At 32.9% G+C, this 22933-nt stretch overlaps 1 long non-coding RNA gene across 2 annotated transcripts; it reads right to left on the minus strand.

Moving 5' to 3' along the window:
• Positions 1-303: 303 nt before the first annotated feature.
• On the minus strand, positions 304-8169 carry LOC114077557. Of its 2 annotated transcripts, none has more exons than XR_003578889.1 (4): positions 7921-8169; positions 4866-4939; positions 3459-3557; positions 304-460 (listed from the first exon to the last, which is right to left on the minus strand). It is a non-coding gene; the product is annotated as an uncharacterized LOC114077557 (long non-coding RNA). The 2 variants fall into 2 exon arrangements; XR_003578882.1 differs by having other exon boundaries at positions 4866-4957.
• Between the last annotated feature and the right edge of the window lie 14764 nt (positions 8170-22933).

A 22933-nucleotide genomic window follows, 5' to 3' on the forward strand; every position in this document is an offset into this window, starting at 1 on the left:
AATCAGCGTTTAATATTTATGGATAGAAGAAACACCTGATTCTTTGCTAGCACAAAAGCTCAAACCTCTTATCTGAAAGTTTAACTATTTATCTAATTTGTTTAGCCCAAATGCTTTACCCCCATAAAGATACTTTTGTGCATTTTATATGCTCCTTATAACTACTAAGATTTCTTTTGGAATAAATAAAGCAGAGGTGCATGTCCTCTAGGGTTACCAACTAACAAGTTTTACTTTACCATCTAAGATTTTCAAAGCAAATAAATAAGGAAAACCATTACTTGGACATGTAGAAAATACATAACCTTTCAAGTTGATTGCAGTACATTTAACTTGAAGATACTTACAACTTACAACCAATAAGTTGATTACTAAAGTATTTTCCAATCAAGTGAAAATGTGCTAAAATATTTTAAAATGCCTCCAAAAAAGCTATCACATTATCTGAAACAACTTATGCCTGCAAATATAGGAATGAAACAGTTGGCATTATGTTTAACCATATAGTAAAGAGATCATAAAAGAAAAGAAACAAATTAGTAAAGGGATTAGCCTTGTAAGAGACTGAAATATTGACTACTATCAGATCATTTGCCGGTATGGGATATCATATTCTAATTCAGGCTGAGAACTACCATGCAAATATTGACCCGAAGAAATATCATTGATCAATTATTTTTCCCATTGATGCTTCCAGACGAAATAGTCATCATCAAATCAAGATTTATAAAGGTGATGTTTAACAATTTAAACTTACATGTATCTAAAGTTGTGGCACTTTTTACATGGACATCTAACTTTATCATGTGATTCATTTGAGAACATGCATATTGGATGAATTTATCAACGCCATCTATGAAACTTTAATTTATAGCCCCTCAACCATCCAACCTCTCATACATCTAACTACACTCTAGATTATTCATGTACCTATTCATGTTTAAATAATGAAACATTTAGTAACAAACACAAGTTGATCAAGGACTACTTCCAATAACAAGCACATTTTTAAGAACATGCATACTTGAAAGTCACTGATTCTCATTTATATTCAAAATTTGGTCTAAATATACAGATAGGCATGACAAAATAAGTTGCTGAAATTACTTGTAGGTAAATCTGGAAAAAAGGAAGCTAATAGCTTTTCAAACCTAACTTTGCTAGATAAAAGTTTTCCTTATTAAAGAATTCTAATTTCAGCCAACTCACAAAATAATGAAGCATTTTAATACAAATCAAGCTACTAAAACATTCTAATTGCAGCCAACTTACTGATACTACCTAGTTAAAATATGAATTTCAATTCCTTCAATTAGAGAGAAACACTTAGTCTTGGCAACACTACGTCCAAGAACAAGGTGCAATAAGTCATACAACAAATTGGCACACACTTTTAGCTTAAGGTAGAGGTTAAGTAAATCTTATAAAATTAAAATACCTAATTACAGTGGCAGATCAGCCTCGCTACCAAAAAATACTAGCAAAATAAGGAATATTCGCTTCAAAATGACAGCTTGTAAGACAATCACATGAGTTTCCTCTATACGTACAACAATTCGTCCAACAAATAAACCCAATGAAGAAGTTGAAGTCCAGAATATATTTCTCTAGCAAATAAGAGCAAAAAAGAAGTTAAAGTTTAGAATACCAATCTTTGGCGATTACTACCCTTCTTCCTGATGACGTTTAGTATTACGATTAGTAAAGTAAATATCTTGAGAGATATCTTTAGAAAAATCAAGGGGGAAAATACACATCAAGGCTTACTTCAAGTGAAAGACAAACAAATACTAAGTATAATGTTATTGTAATAGGTACCTTCTATATTGAAACATCAGACGTCTTGGTTATTAATAACAACAATAGAAACAAATAACAACTAAACAATTAATATGAATTAATTGTTGTCTTGAGTTGCATAAGCCCTTAACATGTGTCTTTAGCCAATATCATTGATCATGGAGTCTCAAATTCTTATCGTCAAGCAAACATATTCACAAATGATAATAACATACCAGATCAGCGTATTAACACCTTTAGCCTATACTTTAGTGTATAAACCTAGCCCCATAACAAAGCTGGTTATTTATACTTTCAGGACGAGTATGTGGCTGATCTTATAATGAGAAGCCATGTTGTGTGATCCTTATCTAACACATATAGCGCCATATTCAAGGTGCTATTCTGCATGATCCCCTCTGCTTGTTCATTTAGTTGATTATATAAATATGTCTAATCTTTTTCAAAATTATAGACATGCTTACTTAAAATCGCTTCTATGTTTTATGTCATATTTTTGTACCTTATTCACCCAAATGCAAGAGACTGTTCTCATAGATTCTCAGCTAAACAACATCAGAATACCGATTACAAAATAAAAAAAGAAGTAATATATCATACAAGGCAAAAGGTTTTTAAATCGTAAAACCAAAATTACCACAGAAGTAACTTCTAAGCTAGATTCGATATAACAGTAATATTAATATATCAAAAAGATGAACTAATCGCCATTCTTGTCAAGTTCCTAACTCTATTGATAGAATTCCTTTGCAATGTAATGCCAAATGAGGATAGTAGTATTGCTACAATTCATGTGAAGCAGAGCACATATCGGGAACCCAAAAGGAATGATAAGGAAATTATTCACAATAAACAACAGAAAAGCAATTTTCACAATCCCGTGAACAATGTCAAAAATATGTATGTCACTCAATCTTATATTCCAAAAGTTTTGAGTGACTTTAAGAAATGCACCCCCTCATAAAAAATAATAGAAATGTCTTGCAAAATCCTAACTCTCCCAATGACCACGTTCAACCTTCCCAAACCACCAAAACAACTCCCAAAAAGAGCAAATACCAGCTCTTGCACCCTTCACTGTTGTTATTCAATCTTTTATAGCAAAATTTTCTTATTGCAAATGAAAAACAACAATTAACTCTTAGGTAGTTTTGTGAGGGGGATAAAGAGAGATGCCATTCAGCGGAGAGAGTAAAGCAATAGTTAGTAGTCACAAAAAATGAAAGCTAGCTTCAATAAGAAAACAAAATTAAGCAAATCAGTGTGCAATTTACTTTTACAAAAGCAAATAAAAGTAAATCACTGTAATGCTGAACCTTAATCCTAATTTTTCAGAAAATCTTACTTCGAAAAAACCCCATATTTTTAGAATACCCAAACTACTAAAATCACTATTTTCAGAACAACTCAAACTTACTTTGAGCTAAAGGAAATGGAAAGAGTTGAAATTATTTTCAAGCCTATTATCAGAATAGTGACATTGATAAAACAACTATTTCAACACCTCAATGTTACTTCAAACTAAATGAAATGAAAGGATTTGAGAGCTAAAAACTCCAATTTTCATAAACCCATCAGAAATAGAAATATGATAGTTTGAGAGTTCACTTTTTAGATTGAAATGGAAGATTTAAAGAGATGAGATTTAGAGCACTTACTTTGAGATGAAGATTGAAGAAGATGGGAGTTTTAGCCATCAAAGAAGGAAAGTTTCATCAGAGAGCTTACACAGTCTTTACTTTGAGAGATGAGAGCTTCTGGTGAGAATGGAAAGTGAAGTGATTTAGCTTACGAAAAAAATAACTTTGCAACAAACTTAAAGAAGGATTTTAATAACCGTTGCTAGCAAAAATTATACTTATTTAGATTTAGTTTTAGACGGATTTTTCTTCGCTATAAATTAAATTTTATAAAAATATATTTTAAGTTTAGTAACGTTTTCTCCATCATTATTTCGTCGCAAAATATTAATTTAATTTGTCACACTTACTTGGTTGCCAAATTGATAATGAAAACTACGGCGCAAAATTTCGCGCTTATTTTTAGAGACCAAACAAATGTTTTCTCGCTAATCCGTTTCTATATCATAACTCATTAAAATATTTGCAATTCTTGCAACAAAATGTCTATTCCGTTGTAAATCCGTCGTTATATAGTTACGTAATAAAATTCATATCTAGTATACATCGCTAAACAATGTTTTTTTAGTAGTGATGTCCAACATATCTATACTTATCGGTCTAACTTAGACTAATCCCTTACCAAACTAGAAATTCCTACTAACCATATAAAAACTGAGTTTCCATCAATACTTGAAGCTCACCTAATTGAATTTAACACACAATATAATTTTGAAATAAACTCAAGAATCCAAAATTGGGTGATGCTTGTTCTTAAGGAATAATCATTTCCAACATACTTCTCGTTCTAAATTGGACTAATCCCTTAACAAGCAAGAAATCTTAACTAACCAGACAAAAAGTAAGTTTCCAGTTAATGTATCAACCTCTCCTCAGGAAATCAACACATAACATAACTTCGAAATAAAAATTAACTCATGAATCCCAAATTGGATGATGCTTCTCGAGTTCTTCTTCATAAATTAGGCAGGATCATGTCCAACATATATACATCTTGATCTTACGTGGACTAATTCCTTAGCAAACAAGAAATTTCTACTAGCTAGACAGAAAGTAAGCTTCCATAGGTCTACAAAGGATAGCATGTACACATTATTTTACTTCTAACTTTGTTTGAGGTTTGAGAGTTGATTTTCTATAGTCCATCGACTCAAAAGAAATGTCATGCAGTAAAACCAACATCTAAAAAACACCAAAAAAAACAAAGAAAGGAAATAGGGTTTTTTTAACATTCAAAAATCCCCATAAAATCAACATCTACCCCCAAAAAAAGAACAAAGAGGAAGATAGGGTTTCTATTTCACAAAATTAACATCACCCAATTGAGAAATATTTGATATTTTAAACAGAACAAGGAAGAAAATATTAAGCTTATCAAGAACTAAAATTATTACTGTAAACATCCAAAAAAAAAGTATCAAATACCTATTTGAGCACACTTTATCCTTTAGCTGCTGAACACAAATTTGTATGATTTTGAAGTCTTCAAATTCATCACCCTGGAGTGAAAGAGGGAACTGAAGAAGGGGGAGAAGTTTTCTTCTTAAATTAAATATTACAGAAATGTAATATGGAATGGGTGAGTGTGGTTGGTGGGTTGGGGCAATTAATTATGGAGGTCCTTATTTTCTTGTACGTATCAATTTACGTGACACGATTTAATTTGACATAAAAAAATTTAAAATGAAAAGGAAATTGAAATGTGACATGTAATAAAAATGTTACATATTAATGTGATTATAAATTGTTTTTAAAATTTAGAGTTAAAATATGTCTTTTTTATTTTATATTAGTTGTTTATTTTTCTTATTATAAGAATTGATAAATAAAATTGATAAATTTCATTAATTTGCACTTAAAGAATTTTTTTTTGAAGGTTTACAAACATGATTACATTTACAAAAATAAAAAAGGAATGATTTTTAGGATAAATGAGATCAAAATGATTGTAAGAATTATCTATAATAAAGTGAACAATTAATATAGGACTATGAAAAGACTTTCTTTTCAAATAACCTAAAAAAAAAAAAATATCACATAAATTAAGGGGAAAAAAGTGTAAAAATCAATGTGATTGTTTATTTAGAGAAATTGGCAGGCATATTTAGTCAATGAAAATTTACTTTCTTTTGTCCAATTCAGTTCACTTACGTTTTTTTGCATGTTGATATTTAATAACTCAAAATGGTTAAATTTAATTGTATAGATTAGTTACAAATTCAATTTTCTGATTTTGTGACATTTTTTTTATTATAAGAAATCATCATTTATATGTATAAGCAATCTAGGAAGTACAAAGAGATATCATTTGTTCAGTATTATAGATACAAAATTCCTACATTATTGCCAATTTTAGGTAAGGGCGAATCTAGAAGATGCGAAGGTATATTCATTTGAATTTTCTAGACAAAACATTTATGTGATATGTAGAAGAGTTTTTTTTTTCAGTGTTTATATATAAATTTTAAATTCCTCAACATAAATGGCTCTGTACATTTTAAGGCATTCAATTTTTACTTGTTTAATTACAATATTTTAAGCAGACCATGAAAAAGTTGGAGGGTTTGTAGTAGTATGAATTTTTTATAGGGAAAAATGCATAAGTAACTTCACAACCTATTCCCAAAATCTCAGAGATACACTTATACTATAGTAAGGTCCTATTACCCTGAACTTATTTAATAAATAATTTTCTACCACTTTTTGGCCTACGTGTAACTATCTTTTGGGGTCCAACGCGTGTTGACTTCTTCCAAACTAGTGCCACGTAGGCCGTAAAGGGGTAGAAGTTATTTATAAAATAAGTTCAGGGGGTAATAGGGACTTAGTATATTATAAGTTTGTCTTTGAGATTTCGGGCATAGGTTGAGTGGGTACTTATGCATTTTCCATTATACACACACAAACACACACACACACACACACACACACACACATATATATATATATGTATAAATATATATATATATGTATATATACATATATATGTATATATACATATATGTACATATGTATATCCTTACCTTATTCCAAATTTCCAGGCCCACTCCTTTCTACCCTCTTCTCATATTCAGATTAAAGGCCCAATTCCTTTTACCCCCACCAATTTAAGACAACCCAAAATAGTATTCCCAGGCCCAACACCATTTTCCGTAACCCAACCCACACTCAACAGCCCAAAACTTTTAAAATACCCAACTCCCAATTAACCCCCAGGCCCAAATCCCCTTCAGTTTCTAAAAATACCCAACCCATCCTACCTAACCCGCTCCGACCCAAACCCTTGACCCGTCCAACCCGACCCAGACCCTCTCTCCTCTTCTTCCTCCCCCTTTACGCCATCCCCTGAAAAGAGCAAAGAAACCCAGAAAAGAAAAAAAAAACGCAGAAGAAGAAAGACCCAAAAACGGAAAAATCTTCCCCCTCTCCCAACACCCTCGCGTCTCCCTCACGTTCCCTCCCTCTCTCCCCAAACTCCTCTCTCTCCTTTCCTCTCCTCTCTTCATCGCGCGTGAGCGAAGCGAGAGAGGACGAAGCCTGCGTACTTCCGCTGTCACGCAGGACTGCAACACGCAAGGCGACACAGTCGTCCTCGCCAGCACGCGGACTGTCCTCGCCGCTCCAGATCGAGACACGTAGCCGCCAAGGACACCTCTCTCGATCCCAACCGTCTCTCCCTCCTTCCCATTTCCGGAATGGGGCGAAATTTTCAGAAAAAGGTGTTGCNATTAAATTTAGAGAAAAATTGAGTTGAGTTGGGTCTTGACTCATTATCTATCCCGTTTTGGCTTAATGGATATTGACCTAATCGAATTCAATTCGGATTGGATCTTAACCTGTTTGTTTCCTTGACCCATTATGATTGCCCTAAAATCGATCCAATTAACTCAATTACCGTCCCTAACAATGCCTAAGATTAAAATAGAGAAAAAATTAGTGAAACAAATTCACTTATACATGAAAAACTTATTAAAACTACCAAATAGTTAACTTCTATTGGATGAGTCGCGATTTAACAGAGCAAATGAAGATTAGCCTAGAAATGCCTAATATTACAACCAAATTGTAGATAGCCATGTGTATTTATCATATTTTTTTATAAAATAAAAAGATTGGCTATAAACAATAATTATTTTTAGCATTCACTTCTAATATTACTAATATGATAATTACATATCATAAATTAGTTTTACCATAAAAGTTTTATTTTATTTTAATAATTAAATAGATTTCACCATTTAACTAGATTACATGTTGCATAACAAAAACAATAACATTTTTCGTGAAATCCTATAAATTGGTCCTTTTATGTTAACTAGGGTTACTACCTCCACTCGATTCAATCACGACAGTTATAGTAGTGTAAGATAGGGCAAAGGGAGATTGATTTCATTTTTTGCCTCAAATATACTCGTTCAAAATCATGGTATGTATATATATGAATTTATCTATTAGCATAAATGTTTATGCTTTTACATACCGTATCAGAGCCTGGAACTTGAATTAAGGATTTTCACTGATGAAGTAACTTTATCTTGTTATGAGAGGCTAACACTGCAAAAAAATAGTGTTTTGCGACAAACACAATCCCTCACTATATGATGAAAATCCTTAATTACTCACGATTAATTAGCAACGGAGTGTTGACTGTTACAATTATGCTCGTTGGTAAGCTCTTAGTGACTAAAATTGAGTTCCGTCACAAGTTTAGCGACGTCCTTGTGACGAATCATTTCCGTCGCCATATGTTATCGATGGACTAAGTCATAATTATATTTATATAATTTTATTTCTAATTTCATAATTGTATGACGAAAATGGTGTTTCGTCACAAGTTTAGCGATGTCTTAGTGACAAAATGTCGCCACATGTTTTCAATGGACTGATTCATCATTATATTTATATAGTTTTATTGCTAAATTTGTTGCTAAAATTTGTTCTACTTATTTGAATTTTTTATATAAATATGCACTACTGAAATAAATTAAAATAATTACTGAATACTGCAAAATTTACAAACATTCATATATCATAATACTAAGACAGTTCATAATATATAAATATAAAACTCCAAAAAAAACATATTTCTAGTTAAATATACCCAAAGAAAACTATCAAGTACTCTTAAAGAACATATGTTCATCAAAATGTTTATACGGGCAATTTGTAGTTTCCAAAAGTGTGACATTATCAAAAACATAAGTTGTGGAGGTATCAACTTAAAATTGAGGTATCAACCTCGTTCTCATTACTAGCAGGAGGCATGGGTGCCGCAGTCGATTGACTGCGGAATACAGTAATCGATGCTCTCACCTGCTCAACAATAATAGAAACAAGATGACTAGTTAGTGCATGCATCATTTTCTTTACAAACTCGTCCATATTTGTTGTCGATGTTGATTGAGAAATGGAGGTGGTAATGACGATGAGCCACAAAGATTCTGTCCATAGTAATATTTTGCGTCAGATCCAAGACACTATATTCTTCTTTTCTTTATCCCCCCGCAGTTTGGTATTATACTTCATATTGATCAATATCAGTTTCTGACAATGTTTCTTCCTTTAATATTTCTTCATATTTTTCCTATAATAAGTAGAGAAAATGAGAAAATACTAAAGATATGGAACAAACCAAATTTTGAAGGAAAATGCAGAAAATACACAAGCTTTTAAGCATGAAAGAAATTGTGTTGTTACAACAAGATGGACTATCTATTGCACCCACATGGTAAATAATACTCACAGAGTATTGGAAACATATAATAATACTCACACAAGCAAAAGTAGTTCCCTAGAGTATTAGCATTATGAAAGAATGGGGTTTGGACTCTTTGTTGCACTCATATGGTCAATAATAATATGCTAATTGGGAAGTCTACCACATAGACAATGACAACTAACTATTCACACAAATCCCCCTCCCTAACTCCCTACCTCAACACGCGCTAAGTTCATCAGCGATCGACCTATACGGATATTTATCGTACTCTATGTGGGGAGAGATCCATAGCCTTGTGTACCTTAAATAGATGTTGAGGTTTGACTTTTGGAAGCTAGCTCGAGTCAGGTACCCTTAATATGATACATAAAGCTTTTATGATGTATCATAGTGGAGAGTACTTGATCGAGGTTACATTACACTAAACAACAAAAATAAATTCTCACTAAAACCGGACTAGACTTGAACCAAAAATAACCACACTAGAGTCACAGTAAAAAAACACTAGAATCATACCAAAACAACATAAAAATTTCACCATAAAAGCCTAAGAAAAACAATTGAATTACACCAAAACAGTAGTAGTAGTTTCTCTCTAAAACGACACTAGAATCGCATGAAAAGAACACTTAAATTATATCGAAAAGTCTAAAAGTTTAAAAAAGGAAAAAATTGCACCAACAGATACAAAAACAATAGTAAGTTGATAATTCCTTATGTTTTACTATTGAGAAAACTAACCATTTTTTTGAAAATTAGACTTTCATGATTTCGGGGTTTTTGGAATAATCATAGGAAGATTAGATAACCTCAAATGCATGATCTTTTTTCCCTCTAGGAGCACATTATTATCACATCTATTTTTTTCTTTTTTAGTTAATATGCTCACATTTTTTATATTTCCAGATAGTGGGCATGGTAATTGTACTGATAATAGACCGCCTTGCGCTTAATTCATGTTTACTGGTTGGTTGTTTTTCTAATTATTTGGTTGTATATTCATCGTTTTACCCTAGGTTTATTGTGGTGATGTCATGCTTCAATTTCTAGCTTTGGTTTTCCACTATATGATGTTATTTAGTTGGTCGAACATTCAGGTATGTTGTTGAAGGTGGACTCACAGGTGACGCAAATGATGGGTCCCAAGAACGGGAAAAACACCTTTAGATCCTGATGCCCAAGGGTCGATTTATTTCAATTTCAAGGAAACCTCTTTTACGCAATGATGTTTTGAAGAGTTGAGGTTGCACCACCGGAAGCTTTTAAAAACCTTATTCAGTGAAGGACCTTCAATTTTGGGGAAAATATCAAAGTATGATTACATACGTATTAAGGAGAGACTAAGGGAATTCATCAAAGGACCTGAACACAGTGCCTTGAAACCAAAACTTGCTAGTAAAATGATTGAAGCAAAATTAAAGGAATAACTAGAAGCACAAGGTCTACCAACAGATGGAACCAGAAAGTTACTCTACCAACGAGTGCATAAAGCAAGGAGAATAAATTGCTATATAGGCAGGCAAGTTTGGGTTCCTCCAGTTGAGGAGGCAGTGGAAGAGGAAAATGTTATTCCAAGGGTATTAACTGTAACTAGTTGTCTTGAGATATTATGCAAATTCATGTCATTCTTCAAAAGCTATATTGTATTATTTTTTCAGGTTGATGAAGATCTTGGTGAGTTAATCTTACGTATTAAGTTGCATGAAGGAAATACAGAATTCTGCAAACGCCGCTTTCCTGGGGAATGATTAAGTGAAAATTATGCCAAGTGGTGGAAAATAATAGACCTAGAACCTACTAATGTGGTAGATGATAATGATGTTGTCGATGATATCGCCAAAGTGGCTGAAGATGATGAGGCAGAAGATGACGAGGTACAAGATGAGGAGGAAGAAGTGGAGAAAAATGATATGTGAATTCTTCCTCTTTTTATCCTGATAAGATAAAATAACGGATTCTCTCTTAAACCCAACAACCTAACACATAGCCGATGTTCAAAAAAAGGAAGGAAAAAGAAGTTGTGTAAGAAAATAGAAAAAGTTCTGTGTTGCCAAAAGCAATGTAAACCCAAATAAGCGTCACATCTGTAAGGAAGTACTTAGGATACTCTTTATTTGAATACACTATCATTAAGTGTTCTGAGAAAAACTTAATGCTTTCTAACTAGTTGTTGTTTTGAAAAAAAGGTAGCAACTAAACGGGCAAGTCAGAAGAGAACATACAATAAATAAATACAAAAATCTCATTATGTGTACATCAGTATCTTAGCATCACGTATCTATGAAAGTTTCAAGAAGACTAATGGTCTTCCCGGATAATCCCATCCTTTTCCCCGAGTTATTTTTTACCAAATAGAAGTCAACATCCTCCTCTTCACCGCACTAGAAGCTTACCGAACAGATGAAAATAGAGAAATTCCCAAAAGCAGAAGCTCAGTTTTCACCTAAAGATGAATGAGACAAGAGCAATTTCACCTTTCACCTGAGATTGGATAAATTGAAAGGAGAAGGAGAAGGGAGAAATAGAAAGGAGAAGGGACGAGAACAATACCTGATAGATGGGAGAGTCTCTTAGCTGTTGCTCTTGCTAGAAAACCCTGTTTTTTAGGGATTGTAAATTTTTTTTGTTTTCTATGGACAGAAGAGTGTGACTTGGTAAATAAAATAGTAACAACTTAGCGACGGATTATGACATCTGTCGCTACATAATTTTAATTCCATAAAAATATATTTAGAATTCGAGAAAAACTTTTTCTCACTCATCCCGTCACAATATATGATTAAATTTGTAACACCTACTTTGTTGCAAAATTCGTATCAAAATTTAAGTCGCCAAAGTTTTCTGCTATTATTTAGTGACAAAAAGCATATTCCTTCGCCAATCCGTTGCTATGTTATAACTCAAGAAATTGTTTGTAATTTTTGCAACGAAATGACTAATTCATTGCTAATCCGTTTTTATATAGCGATAGAATTGGTTTCGTCACTAATTTCCATCGCTAAACAATATTTTTTTTAGTGTGACCCACATTCATATGTGTGGGTGCATATACATGTATATCTATCTCTCAGAATAAAAAAGATAAAATTAACAGCGCACTCTTAATGAGTGTAGAGATATCCTTGTGCTAGAGAAATCACTCACAAAACCTAGGTTTTGCATCTAGCTAAGACCCTTATTTCTTTTAAGTTTATTGGTGCACTTGAAGTCTTCAATTTTTAACCTCATTTTTGCATGTTATATACAAATATTTTTATGTTCTATTATGACATAAGACTTTAGACAAACAACATTTAGATTGAAGAAAGAAAAATGTGTTAACAATGGACATTTAATAAACTACAACAATATTTTTTGATAGATCCAATACATCATGTTAGGAATCTAACTAAAAGAAAGACAATGATTCTTATTCAGTCCTAGAACCCACGAATTCCAAAATAACAAAAAGTTATGGAAAAACATAGTCAAGTTTTTACGTATTATTTCTTTTTATTCAAAAAAGACATAACTACTCTTTTGAACTATGATAGAAATTTTAAGGACACACACTTTCTTCACATGTGCTAATACCTCCTAGAACAATTTTGAATGTGATAAATACACCTTTTTTTGTGTTAAAGTTGTGTAGAGAGTATTGAAAGCAAATGACAAGTAAAAAATATGAATAAGAAACAAATAATCAATATTCAACCTATGTCCTTTTTTAATTGAAAATTTTACCCTTAGTTAGTACACATAATTAATAAATAAATTCAGTGGTGGTTCAATCGAATTAGTGGTCTAAAGCCAAAAATAAGTTCGAAGAATAAATTTTTATTACTTTTTTGACGTGAGATTCAAGTTATTTCTTTATTTTTGATAAAAGTAGTTTTATATTTTATGATCTTAAGCATACCATGTGGAAGTTAAATTTAAAAATTAATCCATAAAAATGAGTTAAGAAAAAAATTAAAAATTCTTTGTTTTTTTCTACAAAAAGCTTAAGATAAATTTATTTTTACAAAAAAATTATGCCTTTCGATTTTGGGGGCCTATGGCATATGCCTCATGTTTAAGGTCATTGAGCCACACTCTGAAGCAACCCTATTTAAATCAACAATAATAACAGTAATATTTTTTTTCAAAATTTTTTTTCAAAAAAGAACTATTGCATACTATGATTAATTGTGTAATGGTAGCAACAAAATTAAGTTATCTCAAACCTGTTTTCTCTTAAGATTGTTGTTTTCAAATAATTACACTATTAAGAAAAATGTAGTTTTCTAATAATTACACTATTAAGAAAAGGTAAAATACCTGTGAAATTCTAATTATGCTATATTGAGAAAACATAGATTAACGGCATATGGACTTATGACTTAGTCTTGAATAATGATTATGACCTTGTTCAATTATAAACATTTTTTTTAATTTATAGGAATCTGATTTGTCATTCAACTCTTGATGGTTTTAGGTTTAATTAAATGTTTGGATATGAATCTTTGAATTAACAAAATAATATTATTTCACATGATGTTGGGTTCTTATTAATAGCTTATACATAAATTAAAATTTCATGATGTATCTTTTTCTTCTCTTTCACCAAAATATCGAAATTAAGTGTGTGGTTAACTAAATTATTATTTTCAGTTTCTTGTAGCACAAATATTTGGGGTCATATATCCAAAAAAAATGTTAATTGGTAATAGTTATATTCGTTGTACCAATGTTTAATTTACAGTCAACCATTGTAATGAAATTTAATACAAATACTATTTTACATATACTACCAAATAACTCCTCTAGTGTTGAAGAAAGTTTCAAGTGTTATCTATTGATTTATAATGTTATGATAAACACATGTCATTCTTATAGTGTTTTGATGTAAGAACTCAATACTATAATTTTCTAGTAAAATAAGTATAACATCACTAATTTAAACTTCTAAATTCTATTATTATATACAAAATTACTTTATATGTGTTTGATTTAACCTTAACCAGATAATTTTACATCGATAGTTGCAAATTAAAGAAATCAAACCAAATGACATCTAAAAATTATGCACGTTTTCTGTTATTATTAGAGTTTTGACATGTTAAATGAATAAGGTGATGAACATTTGTTTGTTGTTCGTGTATCGTATATGCGGACCTTGCCAATGGTATTATTGTTTATTTTCTACAGATTATCATGCCTCCAGATGAACAAAGACTACATTTACCTTCTCCTAATAAACTAAGCAACATTCTCATTCATTTAACCGATGATATTCTAAATAAGTTGTCTTTTGGAGATGTTGTAAAAACTAGTACACTTTCTGAGGATTGGAGATATAGTTGCTGTAGAATCCAGAGGTGAAATTTGATCAAAAGGTCTAGGAAACACCAGAGGACTTGACATTCCTTACCATTGGATTTATTCTCATTCTCGATTGTTTCTTCAGGTTTCATATAGGAATAACATTCAAAGTTACCCTTGACATTAGTAGACTAAAAGTGTGTCCTAATGTTGATTGTTTGATACATTTTCTTCACAAACATTTCATTCAACATGTCGTCCTTCAACATCCATTTACTTATCCACCATACAAGATCACTTATTTCTTTTTTATTTGTTCAACATTGAGGCATTTGTTTCTCATGGAATGTAAAATACATCTTCCACGCCTCCTTCAGGCATTTAATAAGTTGATTAACCTAAAATTAGAATTTGTAACATTATCTTCTGATACGTTTGAATGTTTGATCTCTAATTGCTCATTGCTTGAGGATTTGGTTCTAGAAGACATAGACAATCCGTACCTTCTGAGTATTAATGCTCCTAAGCTAAGGTCATTTGTCTCTCGTGGCGATATACACTTGATGTATCTAAAAAATGTACCTCTTCTTTCCAATATTCTGTATGAGCCTACATAATTTGTTCTAGAGGAAAAAGATGATTTTGACAATATTTTTTCGTCTATTCCTGCTCTCAAGTATTTCAGCTGGAATCATTTTGAGGTAATATTTCTTCATTTCACTTGTATTATCATATATGTACTTCTCTTTTTGGCATCTTGATCTTTATCATTTTATTCATAGGTCGATATTCGATCAACTGAATTTATACCAACAAAGCTTCCATCCGCTCTTAACTGTCTAAAACGTCTTTTCATATCTTGAATTACTCTTGGAGAGTTTTTGAGCTTTCGTTTACACTTTGCATGGTACGAAGATCTCCCAATTTGGAAGAAATTGAAATTCAGGTTGTCATAATATTTATTTCTCTCTATACTTTCTATGTTTTTATATTCGTATGTAATGAATTTGATGGTTTTTTCTTGATTTTTCTTGGGGGTGTATCCTTAATGATAGGATATATTCGAACCTGTGTCCAGGAGGTTGTTGATGAGATTCCGGCAAGCTTCTCAAACATCATATTTAATAATCTAACGGTTAAGTTTTATGATGTACTATTAGAAGAGGGTGAAATGAAGCTAATCAAGTTTTTTTTTGGCAAAGCCTCCAGCATTGGTGAAAATGGAAATCAAGCCTAGTCAGATGGAAACTAACAATTCTCTGAATGTTCTCGCGAAGATAACAAAGTTTCAATGGGCATCATCTAAAACAAAATTCGTGTATCTTGATGACTATTATCGTTATGAAAATTCTTCTTAATCTTTGGCTAATATTTTTCGCAAGTGCAAACAGTAAAGAAACATTTGGTTGATGGAGAAGTAAGGTTGTGTTTTGCCATTGCTTTAAGGTACTATAAATATTTTATATGCTTGGGAACATAGGATTGTGAACCTGGATGAAAATTTTGAATACTCTTTTTGGGAACAGAGACGGTTTTACATTTCATGGTTGTTCTTAAATGATGTATGATTTGAGTCTTTGGTTGTTTATTTTGAAGTTATGTTGTGTGTTGAATTCTCTTACGGAGCTTATTTTCTGGGTAGTAGGAACCGATTTCTTTTTAAGGGACTAGTCCAAGTAAAATTGAGTATATATGTTGTTCAGGATCCTTCCTTATCTGTGAAGAAGAAACTCGAAGAAGCATCACTCAATTTGGTATTATTAAATTTAATTTATTTCAAAGTTATTTTGTGTGTTAATTTTCTTTGGGAAAGCTTGAAGCGTAGAGTGGAAACTTACCTTTATCCATTAGTCCAAGTTAGACCGAGAAGTATTTGTATTAGACATGATCCTTCCTTCTCTGTGAAGCAAAAACTAAAAGAAGAATCATTTACTTGTGTCGAGCAAATATCAAACAATAGGACATACTTTTGGACTAATAACGTCGAGGGTAACTTTCAATGTTATTCTTCTATGAAAGCTGACGAAACAATCGAGAATGGGAATAAATCCAATGGTAGTAGATGTCCAGTCCTCTACTATTTCCCAGACCATCTGATCAAATTTCACCTGGGTTATTCTACGGCAAGTATATTATCAATCTCTAGAAAGTCTACTAGTTTTTACAACATTTCTAAAAGACAACCTATTTAGAATGTCGTCAGTTAAATTAACGGCAAGGTTGCTAACACGATCAGGAGAAGGTTATAAAATTAGTCTTTGTTAATATGAGGATTATTGGTAAGGTCAGAGTATACGCTACAAGAAAAACAAACAAACATGTCACAGCTGTAACAATAAAAGAAAAGGTTCATAATTTATATACGATTTTTGCATTGATTTCTTTAATTTGCAACTCTTGATATAAAATTTTCTCGATTAGGTTAAATCAAACACATATAAAGTATTTTTTGTTAAGAATTTGGAGAGAACTTAGAGGTTTAAATGAGTGATGTTAGACTTATTGTTCTAGAAATTTATTGTACTGAGTGCTTACATCATAACATAATATGATGGACATGTGTTTATCGCAACATTATAAATTAATAGATAACATTTGACACATTCTTCAACACTAAAGGAGTCATTTGGTAATATATATATATGAATAGTATTTTTATTAAATTTAAGTACAAATGTTTGACTGAAAATTTAACTCTGCTACAACTAATACTCCTATTTCAATTAACCTTTTTTGGGATATATGACCCCAAAATTTGTGATACAAGAAGAATCAGTATGTAACCCTAATGATGGGGATTATTTCGAATCGTGCCCCATGAGGTCATTGATAAGATTTTTGCAAGCTTCTCAGATATCACATTTAATCACATGAGGACAATTAAGTTTTATGATGTACTATTAGAATAGGGTCAAATGCAACTTACTTTTAAGAATTTCTTTCTTATGAAGGAATTACTCCTAGTTAGACTGACAATATGATGGACATGCTCCTTCCTTATTTGTGAAGACGAAACTCGAAGAAGCATCACCCAATTTGGTATTCTTAAGTTGATATTTATTTCAAAGTTATTTTGTTTGTTTAATTTCCTTCGGTGAGCTAGACACATTAAGTTGAAACTTACTTTATGTCTAGCTAGTAGAAATTTCTTGTCTTTTATGGAATTAGTCCAAGTTAAACTGAGAAGTATAAATGTTGGAGATGATGCTTAATCATATGTGAAGATGAAATTTGAGAAGCATCACCAAATTAGGGATTCATCAGTTGATGTTTATTTTGAATTTATGTTGTGGGTTGAATTCTCTTGGGAAAGATTTATGTATTCAATGGAAACTTAATTTTTGTATGGTTTATAGGAATTTCTCATTTGCAAAGAAAATAGTCTAAGTTAGACAAACAATCTCTCGTTATGAATTGGACAAATCCCTTAACAAGCCAGAAATCTCTACTAACCAGACAGAAAGTATGTTTTCACTCAATGTTTCAACCTCGCCTAATGTAACACCCCGTAGACAATAGAGACAAAAATCAGTTTTTCAGAAAAATTTGCAGGTGCAACAGATGTGACCATCGGTGGACCGTAGCCTTACCCACGGTCCATCCAGCACAATTATCGATTGTGTCAAAAAATCCCAAATATCTCAGCCTTGGAAAATTGGTTAAGTTTTGGTCGAGGGATGGACTTATGGTCCGTAGGTCAGACTGCCGTCTGTAGTCCATGAACATTGATCACGACTCCCTTCATCCACTCTCTGACAAGATCTACGGATGACCAGCACGGTCCGTGGGTTGAAAATTTGCAGACAGTGAAGGGGAAATGCAGTTGGGCAACTTCAAAATATCATAAGTCTTAGAACAAAATAAATTAGGTGTCCGATGACCTATCCACATATATATAATTGAATTATCTTTCCATAGACACCGACCTTGCTAAAATCAGACCTCCTAGTAAAAAGTTATGCCCGTTTTAGAAAAGGCCTAACAAACAGGCCCAACCAACGGGGTGTCGGTCAATCAACAAACCGTCAGTCCGGGCCGTTAGTTGATCCAACATCAACTTTCCCAGGGGTATTTTGGACCTTTCCGACTTTATTTAAACCCTAAGTTATGTCGTTTTGACCATTCATCATCATATTTTAGTAAGTTTAAGCCTAGAAATATAATTAAAACATATCAAAGTCAAATCATTAAATCAAAACATAGAAAATTAAAAACAAGAGAGGAGAAAAAAAGCTCAAGAACCCTATGTCAAGAACGCCACAAGCTCCAGCAGTTCCAGCTCCAAAACTTAAGTATTTTTCCGTAGATTTCATCACCAAGTATGTGGGATTTCACTAGTGGGTTCCTTTTACCCATTGGGTCCCTAATTTTTTAGTCAGTTCTTTATTCTCTCATCATGATTAAACCTAGGGTTCCTAGAATTACAGCAGAACTTCATGATTTAGTGAAAATATATGTTCCAAATCAGATTATCTTGTTATTACACAGATTATCGCATGGATTTCAGAACCCTATCTTTGTATTTATTTTATTCTTGAATTACACATGCTAGGTGAGATATTTCACACCTCACATATACATGCCTCAGTTATAAATGCATAATTACCAGATTAATTGTTGCATTCTCAATTTGCATGTTCAGTTTCGAGCTATCCACTATTTACATATACTCAGACATAATTAGTTAATTTACAAAATTCATTGGGAGTAGCACAATACCAAGTTGGACTAGGGTTTACCGTACTGAATAGTCAGAACTACTAGCAAAGTAGGTTGTAAGCCCCTTTGTGGTCAATAAGTTTAGTGATCACGCCAACATGCCTTTATACATTTGGCAGGGTATATTGGGTCCTCTCGATGGTGCGTATACATCGGACTCCACATTTAGGTCATGTGGTTTTATGATCAGTTATTATTAGCTCCCACAATTCAGTCAGACTCTTTTTATTGACGATTTATTAGTTTATTCAGTATCCAGTTTCAGCAAATTAAAAATTTGTCATTGCATCCAGTTAGCTCAAAAATCAGTATATCATGTTTATATTATTATACTTGATCTTGTGCTTGTTTAATTATGTTTCACTTCAGCTTTACTCTATCCTACATGCTTAGTACCTTTCAAGTACTGAAGCATATGTGCGCTAAATCTTCTCGTGATGTAGGTTCAGGTTCTCAGCATCAAGATCACGCATAGATCAATTTTCCGATCTCCAGTTCAGCAGATTCAGTGGTTAGTCCTCATTCTTCGAGGATAATAGTCAGGAGTATAATTTCAGTCTTCAGTTATTTAGTTTCATCTTTGCTAGATTTTGCTGGGGCTTGTCCAAGTATTTTTAGTCTAGTTTAGAGTCTTATTTCAGATATAGTTAGTTTTATCTTAGTATTGGTTAATATTTCCTTTGTATTAGACTCATTGTTTTCAAATATCTCAGTTATTGAATATGGGTATTCTCCATCTTTTCAGATTCAATTATGATTTAGCTTTCGCATCAGTTTATTATCTTTAGTATACTACTGATCATCCCAGCAAGGTTAGCTTGGGATAACTTGTGGTTGTAACTTCCGTGTCAGCGTCTCCGGGGTAGCTCGAGGCGTGACTCCTAAGGTAATTCAGCACAATACACAACTTTGAAAAAACAACAACGAACGAATCCCAAATTGGGTGATGCTTCTCGCATTTGTTCTTCATAGGTAAGGAAGGATCATGTAAAACATATATTCATCTTGGTCTAACTTGGACTAATTCATTAGCATACAAGAAATTTATACTAATTAGACAGAAAGTAAGTTTGCAGAGTGATGTAAAGTGGTTTCACGGTACTATCAATGCTTTTTCCTTAAGATTAGTGTATGTCTAGGGTCTTTTTATTGCAATTTTAATGTGTTTTATTTGTGTTTTTCAGGAAAGTTGACAAAAATGGAAATGCAGAAGGTTGTGTAGAAATTAGTGTAGAAGTGACCCACAGTGGCGGCACAGGTCCGTCGTCCCATCGACGGACCGTAGGTAGTGATCGTCGACTTGAGTTCCAAGCATCTGGAAGAAACTCAGGGAATTCTGACCAACTGCGGGACTACGGAAGGATTAAAGGTCCATCGACTGATCGACAAACCGTCCTACCAAAGCGTCGATCAAATAAGTGATATGTCTCAGTACTCGGTGTTGAAGAAAAGCTAGGTATGAAGCGGCGAGAAACATCGACGGCCCGTAATTCCATCGACGGACTATTTTGTTGGTCCGTCGATTGGATCAGAGAATATGCAAAAATGAAGGCTAAAGAAAAAGCTAATTTTCGACCGACAGAGGCAATTGATGGTCCATCGTTCCATCGACGAACCGTCTTTGGGGTCGTCGATTGAAGCCGCGTTTTTTGGACAAACATTCATTTTTTGTTTTCCTTTTATTTTAGGACAATACTTTATAAATAAGGTATAAAAACCTCGTGTTTGGGGTTGGATATTTTATTATTTTTCATATTTTTGTTCTTGGAGATTAGACTTTTGCAACTTGGCTATTAATTCAAGTTTCCGGAATCGATTTTCAACTGAATTTTGTTTTTTCAAGTATAATTTCGGTATTTTCTTCAAACATGTCAAAGTAAGTTCATGATTTATTATTCAATAAATATGAATTGTTTTCTTCTAAGCATTGGTAACTAAATCCACAACTAGGATTGTGGAAACCATGGGTGATTAACAAAATAAGCCTAGACAATTAACAATTCTCAACTAGATATTACATGCATCGATAATTCTTTCGTCTAGAAGTTTTCTTTAACGAGTGCACGCGTTAGAACTCGCCTTATTGATGTTTGCAGGTTCAAGGGGATAATTAATAGGAAAAGAATTATCAACATAGATTTAGTGGATTCTATCCGATAGGCTAATTTATTGGTGCGAAGTTATAACTAAGCCAAACATCGAATATGATGCTTAATATGAGGTAAAAGGTAAAGGTTAGTAACTTAGACACACTTAGCTGGACCAAGGTACATAGTAAAATTCTCTAAACTCTGGACCAAGGATTTAGAGATACATAACTTATCGCTTTGAAGGCAAATCCTTAGGAAATAACTGTTATAGGCAAGGATTATGGCGTTATGAACCTACGGGGAACACTTACACCCTAGTTTTTCTCATTACTTGATAAACACCAACAATCTACTCTTGTTACTTGTTATATTTCAAAATATTGCAATACTTTTGTTTCACAACCCCCGCTTTAATCATTAGTTTTCGGAAACGAATTGACTAAATAGAGGTAATTGTATATTAAATTTAAGTCTAAATAATTTTTCTCGTGGGATCGGCCTCAACCTAATAATTGGGTTCTATACTTGATACGACTGCTTATACTTTTGTAGGGAAGTATAATTTGAGCGTATAAAATTTTTGCGCTATGGTCGGGTAAAGTGGCTTTTAGATTAACTTTAAGAGCAATTACTCAATTTTAGTTGGAAATTTCCTAATTTTATTTTTTTTCTCTTTGTTTTTATCTCTTACACGTCTAGCTTTAGTGTATGTCAAGTATACGGAGTCGAGGAGAACCAATACTTCAATTTGATCCAGAACTGAGCCATACACTCCAAAGAATGAACGATCCACACAATCCTTCTAATATTGGTGATGTGATCAACCGTCAACTTCCTCCGCTGGTTGATGCTCACAACCAAGTGATTGTGGAGAACCATGGTGATGGTGCTTTGAGGAGGGAACCTCCCGCTCCACGCTCTGAAAAATATAATAGGGGCAATGTTAACATCACTGATTCGGATGGGACTCTTGTCCTATCATTCATTCGTGGTAATTAGTAGCTTGATGCAAATGCTCGCGTAAGAGGTTTGTTTTCGGGGCTACCATATGAGGATCCACATTGTAACATCACCAAACAAAGGTTGATGAGTAAGAGTTATGTAGGGAGGGCGGACATAGACATGGATGACATCAGATTAAGGGTGGCAATTTGGTTTACAAAGTTTCCCTATAATTCGATCTATACTTGGAGGAGTTGAGGGATGTGTTCCTAGCACGATATTACCCAGTGTCTAAAAACTCAACCACAAAGATAAGGTAAACAAATTTGTGGCATTACCTTGGAAGTCGGTAAGTATTTCTTGGGATAGGTTGACCTCATTTTTGTGAAGTGTCCCAAAAAACCGCATTGATGATCAATCGTTGAAAGAGTACTTCTATCGGGGGCAAGATGATAACAACAAGACAATACTTGATACTATTGCAGGTGGTTCTTATGGTGAGTGCACATATCTAGAGACCGCGGAAAAGTTGGAGAAAATTTCCCGAAACAATAAAGCTTAGAGCACTAGTAAGTCGGACACTAGGAGAAACACATTTTCTTTGTAAGCTACACACAACCCGGACGCAGATGAGATTCGTGAAGAGATGGCTCAGATGAGGACAGAGCTTGGGTTTGTATTGAAATATGTCACTGGGTGCAAAGAAAGTGAATGTGATGAATTATTTGACTAAACTACCA

The sequence above is a fragment of the Solanum pennellii genome, chromosome 1 (genome assembly GCF_001406875.1).
Source record: "Solanum pennellii chromosome 1, SPENNV200".
NCBI lineage: Eukaryota > Viridiplantae > Streptophyta > Magnoliopsida > Solanales > Solanaceae > Solanum > Solanum pennellii.